This window comes from Neofelis nebulosa, chromosome 11 (genome assembly GCF_028018385.1).
Source record: "Neofelis nebulosa isolate mNeoNeb1 chromosome 11, mNeoNeb1.pri, whole genome shotgun sequence".
NCBI lineage: Eukaryota > Metazoa > Chordata > Mammalia > Carnivora > Felidae > Neofelis > Neofelis nebulosa.
In genome coordinates, this window is record NC_080792.1 from 53,935,178 (window position 1) to 53,957,064 (window position 21,887).

General features: G+C 39.4%; 1 long non-coding RNA gene across 2 annotated transcripts in view; it reads right to left on the minus strand.

Annotated features, from left to right (window-relative positions):
* Positions 1-1,028: 1,028 nt before the first annotated feature.
* The window catches only part of LOC131490345 (uncharacterized), a 135,489-nt gene continuing 114,630 nt past the window's right edge, over positions 1,029-21,887 (minus strand). For both annotated transcript variants that reach the window (XR_009251046.1, XR_009251048.1), the window contains exon 6: positions 1,029-1,178. This is a non-coding gene — a long non-coding RNA (uncharacterized LOC131490345). The remainder of the gene's footprint in view (positions 1,179-21,887) is intronic.

Genomic DNA, 21,887 nt, shown 5'->3' on the forward strand with positions numbered 1-21,887 from the left:
AGATGTGTTTGATTCAGAAAATACACAGAGGTTGCCCTACTTTCTTTGCATCTGGGCTAAATTGGAAGTAGGCAGCAAAATGGGTAACCTCCTGACTAGCGGAAGTGAGGCTGACCAACAGACAGACTACAGCCTGTGGGGAAGTGGTGGCGAGCGGTCAAATGCGTTTCGCCAGCCTTTATGCTACATTGTGTCATAGAGGCCCGGAATGGCAGGCACATATGGAAATCAGTGGCCTCAGTTGAAAGTAGAGTCCAGATAGAGTTCATACCACATTGAGAAATCATATTCGTATTCATAATGTTTGTTCTACATCTGTGGGCACACCCACGTGCATTCATGCAAACATAAATGCATCAGATGTCTCTGGAAAGACACATATAAGAAGTTGGTTGCTCTTGAGGGGCTAAATGAGTAGCCATGGGCCAGGAATGAGAAGAAGACTTAATTTTACCATAAATACTCTCTTTTAAAAATTTTGGAACTTATGCTTGCATTTCCCATTAAAAATTACAACACTTGATAATCATCAAAAACAGAGAATACATTCTACAAGACTGGGTATATCTAATAGTAGTCCCCTAACACAATTTCTCCTTTTGCATAAGAGGAATAAAATCCTGCTCATTAACTCAGATGGAAGAGGGATTAATGGGGCATGTTTATGCACTATAGTTTGACTACAGTGGTGGATGAGTGCCAAAGGTATGTTACCATGTAAGCAAATGGCTCTTGACTACCACGGGCTTGGGGGGCTCCTGGTAATAGTGCTATGGAAAGGATGGTGAGGACTTTGGTATCTGTATTGGTTGAGCCTGGATGATACATTTCTGCTCCTGTTACTGAAAGGCCCATATTCTTGGAAGGACCTGAACTAAGGCTAGAGTAGCAAGGATTGAGAAAATGAATGAATTAGAAGGAGATACCGAAGAAGCAGGTTGTGGAGACCTTCTTTTCTCCCCCTCCTCAGGCAGCCAGGCAGCTGCATATAAGATGTATATATGTATAAGATGTATATATGGCTTTGGTTAGGCCATCTTGCTTCCCTCCTTGCTGCCACCACTAGATGGACACTCACCTAATTTTCTGGAACTTGAATCCAGGGCTTTCTCCAATTCCTTCCAGATTCTCCAACATGATGCCTTCTCCCTCTTTGTAGATGGCCCAGAAAAAAGGGACTGGTGAAAGAACAATGCAGATGGTGTATATCTCATATAGTTTACCTTATCAGGTTACTTACTTAGTTATTCATTTAATAAACATGTATGAGAAACCTACTGTAGCCCAAAAGCTGTGCTAGGCTCTAGAGATGCAAGACCACAAACAGTTAACAAACTAGTGGGGAAAATACATTTTTAACAACTGTGTATGAGTGGGATCGTCTGATAAGTGTTAACAGAACCTGCGCTAGGGTAACATAGGGGCATCTACCAGGAGCATCCAAACGAAACTAGGGGTATGGTGATCAAAGAGGCGACGAAGTCTAGACTGGAAAGGCATGTGGGGGTCCTCCAGCGGGCAGTGTGGGGGAGTGGGGATGGGTGTGCGTGCTGTCGCTGGTTGGTGGCCGGTGAGTGGGTGTTGAGAAGAGTGTGGGGCACTTAAGAAAGAGTTCATAGTATGTACAACGAAAAGTGACCATGGCTCATCAAGAACTACAAACTGCCAGCATGTTGGAAACATAAAATCTGATAGAACAGAAGTGTAAAGGGAAGGAGAAGGGCTTTAAATGTCAAAGTAATGCATTTGAATAAATCTGAAGCTGGAGGGTGACAGAAGGGCGCTGGGGCAGGGGAATGAGGCAGGGTAAAGACTGGGTAATAGGAGTGGGGCAGAGATGCTAAAGATTAGTTGCCAACAGTAATTCTCAAAAGCCAGTCCCAATCTCAAAAGCACATGGTGGGGGGGGGGGGGGGAAGGGGGGAAGGGGCTTGTTAAAAATAGTCTCTTGTTCTGACCCCTCAAACCAGAATCTCTGGAAGAAGAGCCCTGGAATATGCTTGATAGGAAACCTCGGGAAATTCTGAGGGAGAGTGAGTGTAGGAACCTCTGAACTACATCCAGTGTCTTCCGTTCACTGCAGACCCTAGTCGCTGTGGGCTTGCCGTGTACTTTCATTCTTGGTGGGCACTTGGTAACCTGAATATGTGTTATTTCATTTAATGGCTGAGACCTTAAAACACGGTGGTTAAGCACTCCAACAAATTTAACCTCTGGGGAGGAGTGTGGTGTTAACACTTCTATACATGGCACCGTTCACAGACCGATTACGTTGGATTTCCAGATTAATGAGATGACCGTAGAGTTGCCAGGCTCTGAAGGAATTGGAGCTTAGACAAGAAAAAAGGAAGTAAAATTTGTAAATTATTTACAAGTTCCAGTATTCTGTTTTTAGTTATGAAGCCAGACTTCACCAAAAAGAGGAAAAAGTAAAAAGAGAGTAACACTCAAACAGGTTGGCAAGAGCTTGCTGGGCCATCACGATCCATATGCCCTTGACCTTCCTGTCTCCTTGGCCCGCTTATCTCACACAGTCCTGGTTTGTAGCAGAGTACCGTCTCGGTTGTGAACATTATCTTTATATGGGCTTCGGTCATTCAGAGGACACCCACAGGCTTTCAAGGATTTGAGGGAAACTCGTGTTGAAATGTTTACGTTATTTCCTCTTTACAGCTGCACTGCAAGCGGCGCACATTGCTTCATGCTCTGCAGATAATATTCTGGCTCCTCTCTCCTTGGCTTCGGCACTCATCACTTCCCTCCGAGCCTGCCTGTTGTTTCTTCTCTTTTGTCACATCTGGCCCTCACCCAAGTTCAGCCTGCTTTTCAGTGTGTGTTTACTGGCATTCTTAAGCATTTTGAAAAGCCGTGTAGTGTTTTCACTTTAAAACATTTAGGTTACAGGAGGAATTGAATTAAAGATGATTTTTTTTTCATTACAATTACTCTTTCGGTGTTACGTCCAGTAACACCGAGAAATTCTGAAACCTGAGTAAGTTTTATGAAACTTGAAGAGTAGTGTGTTCCCTTTGCTCCCAAATGACATGTGGTCACAAACGAAATGCCAACTTCAGTCCATGTTCTAAGCCAGTGGCATTTAGGGAGGTGACCCTGGTGCCCCTTGCAACTCTTCCTATCTTCTCACCCCTTCTACACTGGGAAGTCCTCTAATGCATTCCACAGCCCATTTGAAAGGCTTCCTGAATTTTCCACTCCATCCTCTCCTCACTGGGTCAAATGCTGAGAGTCAGGACTCAAATCAGGCTGCCTAAGTTCAAATCTGAGAACTTGTTAGCTTAATAGTTGGACCTATTTTGTTTTGGACAAAATTGCTAACCTCTTTAAGCCTAATTTTGTATTATCTGTGAAAGGAGGCTAACATTAGCACCCACTTTAGAGGGATGCTGTGAACGTTGATTATGGTAATTCATGGTAAGCACTTAAGATAATGTCTGGCTCATTGTAAGTATTCAAGACACTTTAGTCACTAATATTTCTCCAAGGTTTATTGATAAATACTCTTATTTATAGCACAGTATTATCGAGAATTATAAAATTTTTTTGGGTAAAAATTTGTTGTCAAGAATATGAGCCTGGGTGGCTCAGTCAGTTAAGCATCTGACTCTTGATTTCAGCTCAGGTCATGATCTCACGGTTGGCTCCTGAGATCAAGCTCCATGTTAGACTCTGAGCTGACAGTACGTGGAGACTGCTTGGGACTCTGTCTCTCCCTCACTCTGTGCCCCTCCCCTGCATGCACTCTTTCTCTCTCTCAAAACAAATAAATAAACTTAAAAACAAAAGAATATGATCACTGTGATAAGACTAAAAACATAATCAATGAACCAAATTAACTTTTTCATGCCTTGTGATCTTTATCTAGTCCTACATGTTCCTTGTTTATGCTTCTTATAGCATCTTGAACACATGAACTAGCTAGCATTCCAGGTTGATATGTTTTTACTTTGTGAGTTCTTTTTTTTTAATTATATTTTACTTTTTTTTTTTTTTTTCAACGTTTTTTATTTATTTTTGGGACAGAGAGAGAGACAGAGCATGAACGGGGGAGGGGCAGAGAGAGAGGGAGACACAGAATCGGAAACAGGCTCCAGGCTCTGAGCCATCAGCCCAGAGCCTGACGCGGGGCTCGAACTCACGGACCGCGAGATCGTGACCTGGCTGAAGTCGGACGCTCAACCGACTGCGCCACCCAGGCGCCCCTATATTTTACTTTTTAACGGAGGTACAATTGACATATAACATTATATTAATTTCAGGTGTACAACATAATGGTTGGATATTTGTATATTGTATATCTCATGAAATGATCACTAAGTCTAATTAACATCTGTCACATTACAAAGTTACACTTTTTTTTAATTGTAATGAAGACCTTTAAGATCTACTTTCTTAACAACTTTCAATATGCAACACAGTATCATTAACTATAGTCACATGCTATACATTACATGCCCATAATTTATTTTATAACTGGACGTCTGTAACTTTTGTCTCCCTTCACCCCCCACCCCCACCCCCAGATTGATTCTGTAGTGTGACAAAAAACAGACTAAGTCATATTAACCTAAGTAAGAGTTGCCACATATTATCATCACAAGGGAATTTCTAATCTTCTAGTTAAAAAGAAAATGCCACAACAGCAAGTATTTGATAGAAAACATCAAACTGTCTGATTCTATGTATCCCAAGTCATTCAGTGAGGAAATGTTCCTTGACTTTGTTTTAAAGTAATAAAATGCACATGATAACAATTCATAGAGTAAACAAGGATGGAAAAAGAAAAGTTTCCTACCCCAGTCTCCTCTCCACTCCGCAGAGGAACCCAAGACTGACAATTATTTATCTATCCAAAAGTTTTGTAATGCTTATACTGGCATGTATTCTAGAAGCTCTGTACATCAGTTTGGCCTAAGAGTTCTGCCAAATTCTGCGATTTGGTTTCAACTTTGGCCTGTGGAAGACTGAAGAGTCAAATGCCAACTCATAGAGAACCCTGGCATTTTCAGACTTGTGCATGACCAATTATCAAATTGGGGAGGGTGAGGTTGGGGAAGGGGGTGAGGAAGGGAGTAGTTGTCTGCAATTTATCAGCCTCAAGCCAAATCTGGCTTTTCTTTTGTTTTGTAAATAAGCTTTATTTTTATTTTTTTAAATATTTTTAAAAAATATTTACTTTATATATTTTTGAGAGACAGAGCATGAGCAGGGGAGGAACAGAGAGAGAGGGTGGCACAGAATCCTAAGCAGGCTCCAGGCTCTGAGCTGTCAGCACAGAACCAGACGCAGGGCTCAAACCACAGACTGTGAGATCATGACCTGAGCCAAACTTAGCTTAACGGACTGAGCCAACCCAGGCACCCTGTGTAAATAAAGTTTTATTGAGATCCACCACATCTATACCTTTATATAATTGTCTTTGGCTGCTTTCACGATAGGTGGCAGGGTTGAGTAGTTGCAACAGAAGCTTGTCTACAAAGCCAAAAGTATTTCATTTCCAGCCTTTTATGGAAAAGGTTTGCCATTTCAGATTAGGCTATTATCATGGCTAATCAGCATAAAACACCCATGATCCAAACAAGGCAAGTCATTGGTTGCTAATATCTGAACAATCACTTTTAAACATAGGAGGCATTCTAGGTATAATCTGGATGGAAATATCTCCCCAAGTGTTTTATGTTGAAATTCTTTCAGTTAAAGTGTGTATTTACCATTGTAATAATAATAATAATAGTGTAATAATTAATGTTGTAAAAGTTAAGTTTGTGAACAAAAGTCATCATTAGGAATTTTCTGTTTTTCTTTTCTTTTTTTCAAATGTTTATTATTTTTGAAAGAGAGACAGAGAGCAAGCAGGGAAGGGGCAGAGTGAGGAGGACAGAGGATCTGAAGTGGGCTCTTTGCTGCAGAAGACAGCCTGATGTGGGCTCGAACTCATGAAGCGGGAGATCATGACCCGAGCTGAAGTCAGACACTTAACTGACTAAGCCACCCAGGTACCCCAAGATTTTTCAACTAATTAAATAAATAAGGCAATAGATTAACAGTCAGCACAAATAATTAAGGCAGAGTTTGAGAACTTTGGGGAAGGATAGAAAGTAAGTCCTTTTTGAGTCCACAAATGTTTATAAAAAATAAGTATAAATTTTAAGGACAATAATCAAGATTAGAGAGTATCAAAATTCTAGTATCTGCAAACTTGTTTGGTGAAGTGAGTGAATAAGATAGCTCTTAAGAATTTTAGGGGCGCCTGGGTGGCTTGGTCGGTTAAGCGTCCGACTTCAGCTCAGGTCATGATCTCACGGTCTGTGAGTTCGAGCCCCGCGTCGGGCTCTGTGCTGACCGCTCAGAGCCTGGAGCCTGTTTCGGATTCTGTGTCTCCCTCTCTCTCTGCCCCTCCCCTGTTCATGCTCTGTCTCTCTCTGTCTCAAAAATAAATAAACGTTAAAAAAAATTTTTTTTTAAAAAAGAATTTTGATTAAGGGGCACCTCGGTGGCTCAGTCGGTTGAGCGTCCGACTCCGGCTCAGGTCATGATCTCACAACTCGTGGGTTTGAGCCCCGCATCAGACTCTGTGCTGACTGCTTGCTCAGAGCCTGGAGCCTGCTTCAGATTCTGTGTCTCCTTCTCTCTCTGCCCCTCCCCTGCTCACACTTTGTGTCTGTTTCTCAAAAATAAATAAATGTAAAAAAAAAAAACAAAAACAGGAGAAAGAATTTTGATTAATTATTTATTATTTAATTCCAATTAGGCCATGATTATTAAAAGAAAAAAATCTGTTTGAGAATTCTTCACATCTTGTAAAGATGAATTAAATGCAGAATGGCAGCTTTGTTATCACTTCAGATTTTCCAAAGAAGGAGAACTCCAATATCACATGTAATAATAACCTGACATATTTAGACATAATAAAGATTATGTAGAGATATAGAGAAAAAGGAAGTACCCCAAACACATTTTGTTCTCACTCTTGTAACTTCAAAAGGGCGGGCACCATGGATGAACTTTGAGGACATGATGCTAAGTGAAATAAGCCAATCACAAAAGGGCAAATACTGTATGATTCTACTTTTATGAAGTATCTAGAGTAGTTAAATTCATAGACATGGAAAGTGGAATGAATGGTGGTCACCAGGGACTGTGGGCAAAGAAGAACGGGAAGTTATTGTTTAATGGGTAGAGAAGTTCAGTTTTGCAAGATGATAAAAATTCTGGAGATGGATGGTAGTGGTGGTCGCACAACAATGTGAATATACTCACTATCACTGAACTATACACTTACACATGGTTATAACGTAGTAAATTTTATGTCGTGTGTATTTTACCACAATTTAAAAAAAAGGTTTGATGAGAGTACAATTCTTTATAAGAGACAATTCTTTATAGCTTTGAGTCTATCAAACTCAAAACTTCAAACAGAATCTTGTTGAATTGACCCCTATCGACTGCTAATCATTTTTGTCTCGGGCCATACCACCCTGAACGTGACTGATCTCGTCTGATTTTCAATAATTGAAGTAAAAAGATTCTGGAGAGTTGCCCACTCTATAAATCTTAGGTACAAATTTCCTTCTAGAAAACATGCTACTGAAAAACTACTTCCTAAATTGTATTATGCTACACACACACACACACACACACATCAAGATGTTATTAAAGGAGCTGGTTGAAAAAAGAACACCTAATTTACCTGTTACAAATGTGCAGTACCATGACCACAGGAGCTGCTGACCCACTGACCCCACTGGGGAAAGCACTGTTCCTGAACCATGATGGCAATCTTTAAAGATGTGTCTGCTAAATATTTAACTAATATTTGACTTTTCATTTGTTTATTTATTTTTTAAGTTTATTTAAATTTTTTAGTAGTCTCTACACTTAACATGGGGCTCAAACTCACAACCCAGAGATCAAGAGTCGCATGTTCTTCCCAAGGAGCCAGCCAGGTGCCCCACAATATTTGAATTTTTAAATAAAAATTCAGACTTATTCTTGTAGTAACCCAGACGTTCATTCTGTGATGGTATAATCTGTTTCAGTCTTAGTTTTAACTGTATATTGATTTTAACAGCCAGCCATTTGGGATTCAGCCAAACTGTGAAGTTGGTGTTGAAATACCTACAAAAGCATATGTATTTTTTAAATGTACATGAATGAGATCAAAGTATACATGCTATATTTAATGTTTAATGAGTAATAAATCTTGGATAACCTTACATATTGGGATATACCACCCACAAGTATTTATCTAAGAGAAATAAAGGCATATGTCCTTACCAGACTTACACACTAATACTCACAGCAAGCAGCTCCATGTTTAATAGCCTCAAACTGGAAATGACCCAAATGACTATCAACAGGTGAATGGCTAAACAAATCATATCTATAAGTGGAATACTAATCACCAATAAAAGACATCATCTACAAACATACAGTACTATACAATGGAATACTAATCAGCGACTTAAAAAAAGAATGAACTATTGATACATGCAGCAACATAGATAAATCTCAAAATATTTACGCTGAGTTAAAGATGCCAGACAACCAAAGAGTATATACTGTATAATCCCATTTATATAAAATTATAAAACTGCAAACTAATTGATAGGGATGAAAAAACTGCTGGTTGCCTGGGGACTGAGGATGGGGAAGAGAACAAGGGAGAGAGAAATTATAGGGACACAAGAAAACTTTGGAGGTGATAGATACATTATTTTCACGTGGCCATGGTTTATACTCTATCAAAACTGATCAAATTGTTTAAATCTGTTTGCTTTATTGTATGTCATACATACTATATCACACATACATACATACTATATCTCCATAAAGCTATTCAAAACCAAACAGGGCACCTGGGTGGCTCAGTTGTTAAGCATCTGACTTTGGCTCAGATCATGATCTCACCGTTCCTTAGTTCGAGTCCCACATCAGGTGATCTTGAGCCCTGAATTGGGTGAGGCCCACTTCTCTCTCTCTCTGTCTCTCTGTCTCTCTCTCAATACAACAACAACAAACCCAAAACAAAACAAAAAGGTTTTAGGAGTTGGTAGTGTGTTTACTCACACATTACACAAATTCGATTTTACCAAACTCTTCTTTAGTAAGAATTTGTACGTCTGTTGATGAAATTAGCCCTTCTCAGGAATGTGTATGGCAAATATTTCCCCAATTTTGTTTCTTGTTTTTTAAAAACCGTATTTATGTGATTTTTAGCTAACCTGAAATTTCTTACATTTTTATCAAATTAAATGCATGTCTTTTAGGTTTTTGGCTTGCGGTAGCATAATCTGCTTAGAAAGAAGTTCCTCTTCAAAATTATGTATTTAAAATGTTCCCACGGGGTGCCTGGGTGGCTCAGTCAGTTAAGTGTCCGACTTCATCTTAGGTCATGATCTCACGGTCCATGAGTTCGAGCCCCATGTCGGGCTCTGTGCTGACAGCTCAGAGCCTGGAGCCTGCTTCGGATTCTGTGTCTCCCTCTCTCTCTGACCCTCCCCCGTTCATGCTCTGTCTCCCTCTGTCTCAAAAGTAAATAAACATTAAAAAAAATTTTTTTTTAAATAAAAAAATAAAAAAATAAAATGTTCCCACATTTTATTTGCTTTATATTTTACATTAAATTCTGCCTTGAATTATTTTTGGAATAAGGCAGGAACTGAAACTTATTTTTCCCCCTAAATGGTTAACCAATTAAACTGACACAATTTATTGAATAATTACTCTTGTTCCATGGATTTTTGTCATCTAAAAATACTTCTGTATCTTTGGTTCTATTTCTGGACTCTTTAATCAACTCCACTGGTCAGTTATTGAAGTTTTATAATAGATGCTCATATCTGGTAGGACTAGTCTCCCTCAATTTTCTTCTTTATTAGCTTTTTGGTTTTTTGCATATTTTTTCCTTGCTGTTTCTTTTATTATTATTTATTTATTTATTTATTTATTTATTTATTTATTTATTTTGAGAGCAAGAGATTTATTTATTTTGAGAGGGAGAGAGAGTGTGAGCCAGGAAGTAGCAGAGAGAGAGAGCGAGAAAGAGAGAATCCCAAGCAGGCTCCACACTGTCAGTGCAGATCCTGACCCTGGGGCTGGAACCCACCTACCGTGAGATCATGACCTGAGTCGAAATCAAGAGTCATCCAGACACCCAACCAACTGAGCCACCCAGGTGTCCCCACTGGTTATTCTTTTATATTTATTTTACAAAGATGAATTGGAAATGAGTTTCCAAGAGTTAATGTCTCCTAGTAATACTGTCTTTATCTTCATCCTCTTTGCATTTGCATTTGCATTTTTTCATGTATGTCAATAATATAAAATTTGATCCATAAAGATTAATTGACATTTAATTTTTTTAGCATTTATTTATTTTTGAGAGACAGAGAGAGACAGAGCATGAGCGGGGGAGGGACAGAGAGAGAAGGAGACAGAATCTGAAGCAGGCTCCAGGCTCCGAGCCGTTGGCACAGGGCCTGAGTGAGGCTCCAACTCATGAACCTCAAGATCATGACCTGAGTTGAAGTCAGACGTTTAACTGACTGAGCCACCCAGATGCCCTGATCCATAAAGATTTATGACAGTTATATCTTTATTCCTTTACCATCATAAAATTCCCCTCTTTATCTTTTTTCAAATTTCTTTCGTTGAATTCATCCTTGACTGATTATGATGCCAGCTCTCTTTTTTTGGTTTTCATTTCCCTGGGATGCATTGATCTATCTTTCCCTTTCAATATTTCTGAACAACTTTGTTTCTTTTTTTAAAGTTTATTTATTTTCGAGAGATAGAGAGTGTATGTGGGGAAGGGGCAGATAGAGAGGGGGACAGAGGATCCAAAGCAGGTTCTGTGCCTTCAGTGCAGAGCCTGATGCAGGGGCTGCAACTCATGAGACCAGGACCTGAGCTGAACCCAGATGCTTAACCATCTGAGCTATCCAGGTGCCTCTGAACAACTTTGTTTCTAACTCTTTAGCATTTAATTGTTTTTAACCGAATCTGATTCCTTTTTTTCCTAATATGTATTTAATACTTTTATACTTATTCATATGCCATATATTTAATATTAATTGTCATGTACATTTTGTATTTCCAACACACCCTTTATTTTACTTCATGATATCTGTTTCTCTTGTTTTATTTTTTTTAATCTTTTTAAAAAAATTTTTTTAACGTTTATTTATTTTTGAGACAGAGAGAGCCAGAGCATGAACAGGGGAGGGGCAGAGAGAGGGAGACACAGAATCCGAAATGGGCTCCAGGCTCTGAGCCGTCAGCACAGAACACGATGCGGGGCTCGAACCCACGGACTGTGAGGTCATGACCTGAGCCGAAGTCGGACGCCTAACCAACTGAGCCACCCAGGCGCCCCTTTTCTTTTGTTTTAAAGTGTACTCTACCTTGGTAACTTGAAAGGCTTATTGTCCACTGGTAGGTCTTTTTTTTTTTTAAAGATTTTATTTTTTTAAGTAATCTCTACACCCAACATGGGGCTCAAACTCACAACCCAAGCTCAAGAGTCACACGCTCTACACTGAGTCAGCCAGGCAGTTTTAGGTCTTCTAATAGTTACCTTTTATGAACTTATATAATTGACTAAATCCCTATTTTTTAGTGATAAAATGAAGACACTATCTATTGACTCTGAAATAGAAAGGATGACAAATTACCATACTTAGACTTCCTTTCATATCTCCCTTTCTGTTAATTTTTGCTAGTTATATATCACAGAGCCAGATATAGGACTCTATCTCATGATTCTGAGATCATGACCTGAGCCAAAATCAAGAATTGGACACTTAACTGACTGAGCAACCCAGGGTCCCCTGCAGTTGTATTTCTTTGCTTCATTTTTTTTCTTCTATGGCGGTTTTTTTTTTTTTTTTTGTCTCCTTTAAAAAAAATTTTTTTTTTGTTTATTTTGACAGACAGAGAGAGAGAGCAAGCAGGGGAGGGGCAGAGAGAGAGGGAGAGAATGAGTGCTGACAGTGAGGGGCTAGAACCCACGATCTGTGAGATCATGACCTGAGCTGAAACCAAGAGTCAGACGCTCAACCGACTGAGCCACCTAGGCGCCCCATCTTCTATGGTATTTTTTAATATGATTTCTATTCCATTTATTGTAGTCTCTGATTATGGATACCAGCCATCCTGATGTCAGACTATTATTATTTACTCTGTATCTAGCTTCTTCCCTAAGATTGTTAAAATATCTTTCTTTTTCCCCTGCATTCTCTGTGATTACTGCAGACCTTTCCTTCATGTTATTAATTTAGTTTTCAGCTATGTGTGTTCCATTCCTTGCTGTCTCGAATCAATTTTTTAAGTAATTCATTGTTTTGGAGTTTGTTGTTTATGTGTTTATTTGTTTGTGTTTGTGGGTTTTTTTGTTTTTTGTTTGTTTGGGTTTTTGTTTTTGTTTTTGTTTTTTTTTACTTAGCATTGTGTATTAGGTATCTCCAGAAAAAGATACCCAGCAGGATATATATATCTAAGCACAAGGTATATCTACATCTATATCTATCTATCTCTATCTCTATCTCTATATTTATATTTATATCTATATCTATATCTATATCATCTATATCTGTTTCATCTATATCTATCCTATTGGTTAGGAGAGACAGAGAGTTTTAAGGAATTGGCTAAAATGATTATGGAGGCTGAAAAACCCCAAGATTTGCAGGCTGCAATTTGGAGACCCAGGAGATTTGGTGTGTGGTTCTAGTCCAAGTCTGAAGGCCTGAGAACCAGGACAGTTGATAGCTTAAGTTCCAGTCAGAAAGCTGGCAGGCTCCAATACCAATGAGAGCCAATGTTTCAGTTTGAGTTGAAAGGCCAGAAAAGAACAATGTGCCAAAAGAAGTCAGGCAGGAAGACTTCCTCTTACTCAGCCTTTTTTGTTCTATTCAGGTGTTCAGTTGATTGGGTGAGGCTCACCCATATCGGAGAGAGCAATCTGCTTTACTCAGTCTATAGATTCAAATTTTGATCTCATTCAGAAACAACTCATAGAAACACTCACTGTAATGTTTGACCAAATGACTGGGCATTTTGGAACCCTGTGAAGTTGACACCTAAAATTATCACACATTGCAATCTTAGCCTTCTATTGCCTTAGCTCATCTTTGATTTCTTGTTTCATTGAATTTATATATTAATTTTGTTTCATAGAATGCAAAGCATTTGCTGTTTTTCTTTAGGTTTTTAGATATGTTTCTTCCCAGATATATTTTACTCATTTGTTCCTGCTCTTTTTCTGTCATAGTGTATTTGCCTTGTCTTCATAAAATCCTCCTCTCCATCTTACTATTTAACATGGGGGTGACCCTATCCAGATTTCCTATTTTCACAGATAGGGTGTAGATGAATTCTTATTTACAATCTTTTTCACATTGATCTGAGGCCTGTTTGTCTTCCTGTTAGAAATTCTGAGGCTGAGTCTTTTGTGTTTTCTCTCTCGTTGTCCGAGGGCAGGTTGAAGGGAACATCTATCAGCTAGAATTAGACTCGTCTGTAGAAGAGAAAATTCAAAGTAACAGTGTCTTCAATCAGAAAGAGGTTTGATCCTCTCTCACTTAGAAGTCTACCAACCGTCACAGTTAATATGATACTCTGCAGTGTTAGGGTCACAAACTCAAGTTCACCATGTGGTCTCAGGTCACTCCAGCTCTACCCATCACATCTGCTTTTTGGCCAGTAAGAGAGAAGAGGAAATGGGAATGCCCACTCCATTTAAGTACCTTCTCATAAGTTGTACACAACGCCTCAAGCTTAACACCTATGAGTGCCTCACTATGGGGTAGCTTAGAAATATCTTTTTTGGGGGACACAAGTGTGGCTCAGTTGGTTAAGCAATCTATTCTTGATCTCAGCTCAGGTCATGATCTCATGGTTTGTGGGATTGAACCCCAGAGCCCCCTGTTGGACTTTGTGCTGACAGAGCCTGCTTGGGATTCTCTCTCTCTCTCCCTCTCTGCCCCTCACGTGTGTGCTCTTTCTCTCTCTCTCTCTCTCTCAAAATAAATAAACTTAAAATATATATATATATCTTTTTTTTTTTTTTCTGAGTGCCTGTGCTCAGTACAATTGTGGTGTTTTTGTTTGTTTGTGTTTGTTTTTAAGTAAAGAAGAAGGGAAGAAGAGACAGGGTACAACTATTGGTGCCTACAGGGATGGGGATTGGGGAGGGAGGAGAGGAGGAGCTTCAGCTGAGGCCACGGGCTTTCATGTTGGTGGACCTGGTCATTGCTCTTTTTGCTGTATTTGGGTTACAACTCCTGTCCTACAATTCATCCCACTGTATCGGTAGAGTATATTTACTCTCAGATTCTAGCTGCTCTCCAGTTAAAAGTAGAACCGTGAAGCCTTTGCTTCTGATTAAGGAAAAACGTAGGCATTTATTTCCTCCACCTCACCTCTGCTTCACCTGCTAATTGCCCCTCCTTGGCAGCCACACCACTCCCCTACCAATGGAGGAAAGAAAAGATAAACGAAGCCTGTGGGGTTTGACAGCGAGCACTAGTGAACAAAGGGTTTCAAATGAAGGTTTCTGTGCATTTCTTTTTTGTTCACTTCATTTAATTTTAGGGGAGACTCTGTGATCTAGCTTCATCCGTCTTCTATCCTAACCTGAAGTCATCTTCAAATATATCTAGATGGAGACAAGACATGTAGTTGTAAATTGGGTGGATGATTTTATCAAAATAAGAAAACTCATCTCTTGAATGGCTCCCATGTCCCTGTAATGGATACTGTAGTAATCCAGGATGACATGCAATGACTCTTACTGACCTGAAGATACACAATTCTAGTTTTCTTAGAAAACTAATTACCAGATTATTTATAAAACTAAAACTTTACCAAGAAGTAATAATATTCTTCTTCAGGTACTGTTGGTTATTTTTCAGCTCCCAACTCTGTTGATTATGGTAACCCCAAAAGGATTTTGATTAATAAAGACATTTTACGACACTTTATTTATCTATTTATTTATTTTATAACACTTTAAAATGGACTTTCAGGGAAGCCTGAAAACTGTCTTACTGATGGATTTTATTTCACCATATACATCTTTTGTATTTTTCTCCTTAGACAGCTGTCTCTTAAAAATTCAGATTGGGCTGTGGGGCGCCTGGGTGGCTGAGTCTGTTCAGCGTCAGACTTCAGCTCAGGTCATGAACTCTCAGTTCATGGGTTTGAATCCCACATCAGGCTTTGCGCTGACAGTTCAGAGCCTGGAGCCTGCTTTGGATTCTGTGTCTCCCTCTCTCTCTCTGCTCCTCCCCAGCTTGTGCTCTCTCTCTCAAAAATAACTAAATAAACTTAAAAAAATAATAATAAATAAAATTCAGATTGGTCTATAATGACAGTCTGGCTCATTTAAAAGGCCTGATTAGAGTGAATAATAATGATAAATATAATAGTTGTAACTAACATTTATTGAGCTCTTACCAATAATATCTTTGCTTAAACATAGCTTGGTGCTACTCGGAGTAGAAATACTGTATTTGTTTCCAAATTAGATTCCTACACTTTAGTGGGAAAACTTCCCTCCTTTGCCCTCCTTATTTTAATGGGACACTTACATTGTAAACAGTATCCCACCCCTCATTATAATACTGGCCTACGTGCCCAGAAAGCTGTTACATATTGCTAACTCACTTTTCTGCTCATGTCCCTAAAAGGAAGACAAAATTGCAGCTTTCCTGTTGTGTGCCTCTATTTCTATCACCTCAGCTACCTTTGGGTCACTCAGCTGTACCATTACATGCTTGGTGACTGTGGCAATTTGATTTTTTTTTTCAAAATTTTTAAAAAGTTTATTTATGGGGCGCCTGGGTGGCGCAGTCGGTTAAGCGTCCGACTTCAGCCAGGTCACGATCTCACGGTCCGTGAGTTCGAGCGCCGCGTCAGGCTCTGGGCTGATGGCTCGGAGCCCGGAGCCTGTTTCCGATTCTGTGTCTCCCTCTCTCTCTGCCCCTCCCCCGTTCATGCTCTGTCTCTCTCTGTCCCAAAAATAAATTAAAAAAAAAAAAAAAAAAAGTTTATTTATTTATTTTGAGAGAGACAGAGACAGCACTAGTTGGGAGGGGCAGAGAGAGAGGGGGACTTTTTTTTTTTAGTTTGTTTGTTTATTTATTTATTTATTTATTTTGAGATAGTGATTTTTTTACAAACGCATACAGTAGCTTTGTTTTTTTAGGGGAGGGTGGAGGGTGCTTTCATTTTATTTCCATCTTGGATAGGCAGAGATTTTTCTTTTCTTTTTTTTTTTCCAGAAAATGGAAATCCCAGGAGAATGTATTGCTGATTCTGGTTTTCATTTGAGTGCCCACCCAGGTCATGAGAGATGAAATGTAGTCTTTGTTCTGCCCCAAGCTCAGAAATCCCAACTTACAGGAAATTGGATAGAAACAGAACTGTTTGCAAGAACAGCAGCCATTAACGTGAACTCTGCAACGATCAAACCTTCATCTGGGGAGACTTCACACCTCTGTGAAAGCAGAAACAAGAATGGAACTAGCTTAGCCTCTCACCTCCTGATTCCCATTTCTAGAGCAGAATATCATATTGTGTCAGTCTGAGGTTTTACTCTTAATCATTAGGATTCTCTGATTTTCTTTTACCATTCTCAGAATGTGTGTATTTGCTGTTGAACAATATCAAAAAATATTTATAAAGAGTCGTTTAAAGGGTGCGGTGCAGAGGGGAAACCATCGATTTTAAATAAATATCAATTGTCACTTTTTTAATGTTTACTTATATATTTTGAGAGGCAGAGAGAAAGTACGCACACAAGTGGGGGAGAGGCGGGAGGGCCGGAGAGAGAGAATCCCAAGCAGGGTCCATGTTCAGTGTGGAGTCTGATGCGGGGCTCGATCTCACGACTGTGAGATCATGACCTGAGCTGAAATCAAGAGCCAGATGCTTAACGGGCTGAGCCACTCAGGCACCCCTCAATTGTCATTTTTGCTTCACCTTTTTGGACTTACACTGAAGACTGATTTTATAGTTATCCACCAGATCAGTGGTAAATTTGATCTTCACCTTTTACTACAACACTACGGGAAGTTTGTAATCAGTTGCTTTCTAAGCTTTTCTGTTCAAATCCTAGCTCTCTGACCCTAAGTATCTGGCGACAGGGTCACTGTCTACAGGAGGCACAGCTGTCTTTGCCACTGCCATCTCCAGCCTCCTGAAAGTTATTTCTTAACTTCCTTCCACACAGTTGAAAGGGTGTTGGAGTTGGAGTTTTCTCAATCCCCGTGTCCCCATATCCCCAGAGGGGATCTGCTCTGGGTAGGTGAGATCATACAAGGTCGGCTGATGGTCAGATGACAAAACTCTGTGCTGTGCTGTATTCTTTGGACGCTCCCCCACCCCCAACACATTGGTCTCACACCAGACACTCCCTTTGGAGTGGGGTCCAATTTCAGCACCCTCTAAGTCAGTGCTTTGGGACTCCAGACTACTCCCAAACTTGAAACAAAATCCATTTAAAGACCTGCTTTCTCTCTAGTCTTTATGCTCAGACTCTACAATTTTACCACAGTTATTCTTTTTTTTTTTTTTAAGTTTATTTATTTATTTTGAGGGAGAGAGAGAGAGAGCACAAGCAGGGGAAGAACAGAGAGAGGGGGAGAGAGCAAGAACCCCAAGCATGCGTTGCACTGTCAGCTCACAGACTGATGAGGGGCTAGAACTCATAAACTGTGAGGTCTTGACCTGAGCCGAAATCCAGAGATGGATGCTTAACCAACTGAGCCACCCAGGCAGTCCTTACCCCAGTTATTCCTTTTTTTTTTTTTTTTAATATTTATTTATGTTTGAGAGACAGAGAAAGACAGAGTTTGAGTGGGTGAAGGCAGAGAGGGAGGGAGACACAGAATCCGAAGCAGGCTCCAGACTCCAAGCTGTCAGCACAGAGCCCGACATGGGGCTCAAACTCACGAACTGTGAGATCATGACCTGAGCCGAAGTCGGACGCTTACCCACTGAGCCACCCAGGCGCCCCACCCTAGTTATTCTTAATTGTTAAATAAGGAACAATAATCTTTCAATATACGTATTCTTAGATGTTATACCCACATTTGGGGGAAGGTAGAGGTAGGCATTGATTCTGAGTAAAAGCAGCAAGCCATACAACAGGTATGAAAAATAGAACTTAAGACCAAAAACAAAAAATAAATGTCCCTCTGTAAATTCTTTTCCTCCTTCCGCATTGTTTTCTCTGATCTCTAGAGCGTGTCAAAGTTCAAGCACAAATAAACGACAACAAAAGAGGCCTAGAAAAATTCTCTTTTTAAAAGAGATGTATTCAGTGTAAGATCTTTCACATAATAATTTTTAAAAAGAACACAGTGAACAAGAAAGATAAATTAAAAGATAAGACGATTTTTTAAAAAACAGAATAGATTAAAGCCCTGTTTGCCCCTCTACCTTATCCAGCTCGACATCCCATATCGTCAGCTGTGCTTTTTGTTTTGTTTTGTTTTTAATAATGAAGGCTTAAAAGTAACCTTTGGTTATAGAGGTCAAAATAGGGGTTACCTTTGGGGGACATTGACGGGAAGGATCCAGGAGAGCTTGCTGGGTACTTGAGCTGGGTGACGGCTACAAGGTGTGTGTGTGAAAATTCATCAAGCTGAGCACTTACAACTTGGGCCCATTAATAAATGTAAGTTACATCTTCCTAACAAAGAACTTAAAAATCTGTGAAGATTTGGGGTGCCTTGGTGGCTCAGTTGGTTAAGCATCCGACTTCTGCTCAGGTCATGATCTCAAAGTTCCTGAGTTTGAGTCCCTTGTTGGGCTCTGTGCTGACAGTGCAGATTTGACCTAAACTATGCTTATTAAGAGGCCCAAAGAGCATTTCTTGAGCCACATGCTGTGTTTGGTGGCTACAATGGGGGACTCACATACTGTACTATATGTTGCAAGTATATCCAGGTGCCAGTGAATCAGGTGGGTATCTGGCCCTCACGGTTTGGAGGAGATTGTTTATTTCAATGCATTTAGGCTAGCTACTTCAAACGTTAAAAAAAAAAAAAAAAATTTTTTTAAGTTTATTTATTTTGAGAGAGAGGGACAGGGAGAATCCCAAGCAGTCTCTGCACTATTAGGGCAGAGCCCGATGTGGAGCTCGAACTCACGGACTGTGAGATCATGACCTGAGCCGAAAACAAGAGTCAGATGCTTAACCAACTGAATCACCCAGGTACCCCTACTTCAAACTTATTAAATGTAAAACATTTAATAATTATGAGGCCTTTGTTTAATACATGTGTGAAGTATAGTATTTTTCAAGCAATGGTAGTTTAACAATGAGATCTAGGGGTGCCTGGGTGGCTCAGTCAATTAAAATCCAACTGGCTCAGGTCATGATCTCACGGTTCGTGAGTTCGAGCCCCATGTCAGGCTCTGTTGACAGCTCAGAGCCTGGAGCCTGCTTCGGATTCTGTCTCCATCTCTCTCTGCTCCTCCCCTGCTCATACTCTGTCTCTCCCAAAAATAAACATCAAAAAAATTTAAAAAAACAAAAAAACAATGAGATCTAAATTGATTGAAATTTCAGGTGCATTTGGAGCAGTTTCCCAGAGACTACGCCTCAAAGTAGCAAAGTGCAATGATCAGTCACGTGACCAGGGGCCAGCAGACTTGACTTCTCCTGATTTTGTCACCTGAACTCATTCACCCAAGTCACCTGAACATTCTGGGCCTCACTTTTCTTATTTGTGAGGTAAGAAGTCACAACTTTAAAATTATGAGACTATAAAAGTTTGAATTTTGTAAACTCTTTGAATGGATGAATTGGGCAGTTGCCTGTCCTTAAAGGAGGGGTAATTTTTTTTTTTTTAAGTTTATTGATTGGTTTTGAGGGAAAGAGAGCAAACATGAGCAGGGGAGGAGCAGAGAGAGAGGGAGACAGAAGATCCCAAGTAGGCTCCATGCTGTCTGAGCAGAACCTGATGTGGGGCTTGAACCTACAAACCATGAGATCATGACCTTAGCCAAAATTAGAAGTCTGACACTTAACTGACTGAGCCACCCAGATGCCCCGGGAGAGGTAATTTATTAAAAAATAAGAAATTACATGGAAACAAATTCAAACAGTATAGAAAGACACAAAATGACCTCTCCCTCTCCACCAAATATAATTAGTGTGAATAACTACTTATCCTTTAAGAAATATTTATGCAAATATGTATGTAGACTTTAAAATGTTTACACAAATGACTTCATAGTAAATACTATCTATAGTTTGCCTTTTTTTCACTAAATAACATACTTTGGAGATCTTTCACATGAAACATGCAAATTTACCTCACTCTTCAACATTGTGCATCATAATTTATTTAATCAGTCTCCTACTAATGGATGTTTGGGTTATTTCCAGAATTTTGTCATTACAATTAATACTGTAATAAAAAGCCCTCTATGTAAATGAATAGGCATACTTTTACAAATATATACAAATATATGCTAAAATAATTTCACTAGTAGAATTACTGGGTCAAATGATGAATACATTTTTTTTTTTTAAGTCCATACCCAACATGGGACTCAAACTCATGACCCCCTGAGATCAATATTCTCAGGCTCTACCGACTGAGCCAGCTAGGGGTCTTGATGAGTGCATTGTAAATTTTGGTAGACTGTGTTAAATTACTTTTCCAAAAGGTTTACCAATTTATCCTCCAACCAACCATATTTGAGTACCTACTTCCTCCCACCCTTGCCAACACTGAGCATTGCCAATCTTTTATGTTTTTGGTTAATTATACATAAAAATATGGCAAGAGTTAGATTTTAAGATCAGAATTAAATGATATAAGATTACCAATCTTAATGCACTTCCTTATATTTAGCTTAACAGAGAGGTCCCTTTCATCTTTTAAGTGTTTGGTGTTTTGCATTTATCAGCCCGTCAATTTATTCTATGATAACTTTGGAGGTTTAACAATTAACCAGATTTGCTTATGCTGCTAAAGACTATCAAGATACATCTTACATTTGCATTGCGTTTCAGTCCCTCATTTAGTTTCAGGGAAAAAAAAAGTCCTAATGGGCACATCTTCTGCAACTTAACTCATAGAGATGAAAACACAATGTACACTTCACTGGCTACATTGTGCCCTGAGACTTGAACAGTGAGTGATCAGGCAGCTCCCAGAACAATCAGGTTAAAAGGGAAAACAGGTTATGCTTTGCAGAACACACTTGAGTTTTCTTGGGTTAACTCAGGTATGTTTTCTCTCTGATCTCGGAGGGTTCATCCTAACAACTACCTGCTAATCCTTCAAGAAGAGCAAAGTGCAATACCCTATCTTGATATTGCTTCAGGCAGAAATATAATTGTTGGATATCAACCATGTTATTTTGCATCTGGTTTCCCAGACTTCCTTGAACACAGCTGGTAGGAACATGTCTATTTACAGAGAGGAAAAATGACACTCAGTAATAATTAGTGATGGATTCAAAGTCATTAGTTTGGGCACACCTGAAATACAATTTCAGACTTGAAAACCTTCACTGCTTGAAAAATTATCACACACAATTAACTTTCACTACTCCCACAAGAAATCCTAATAATCTCCAGGAGTTTTTATAACTTTCCTTTGAGCTACAAAAATAAGCATCTATCTGCCATGAGCAAATCTCTAGAGTTGACTGATAAATATTATTTGTCATTTAAGCCCTCTAAAAAGTATCTGAGAATATATTTGCCACAGGCCTGATTTTTTACGTAACCACAAAGAAACCTGGGAACAAAGAGAAGAGGTAGAGAAGGAAGGAAGGAGAAGAGAGAAAGACAAGAAAGGAAAAGAAGGAGGTGGTGAGGGTGAAGCTGGAATCCAAGG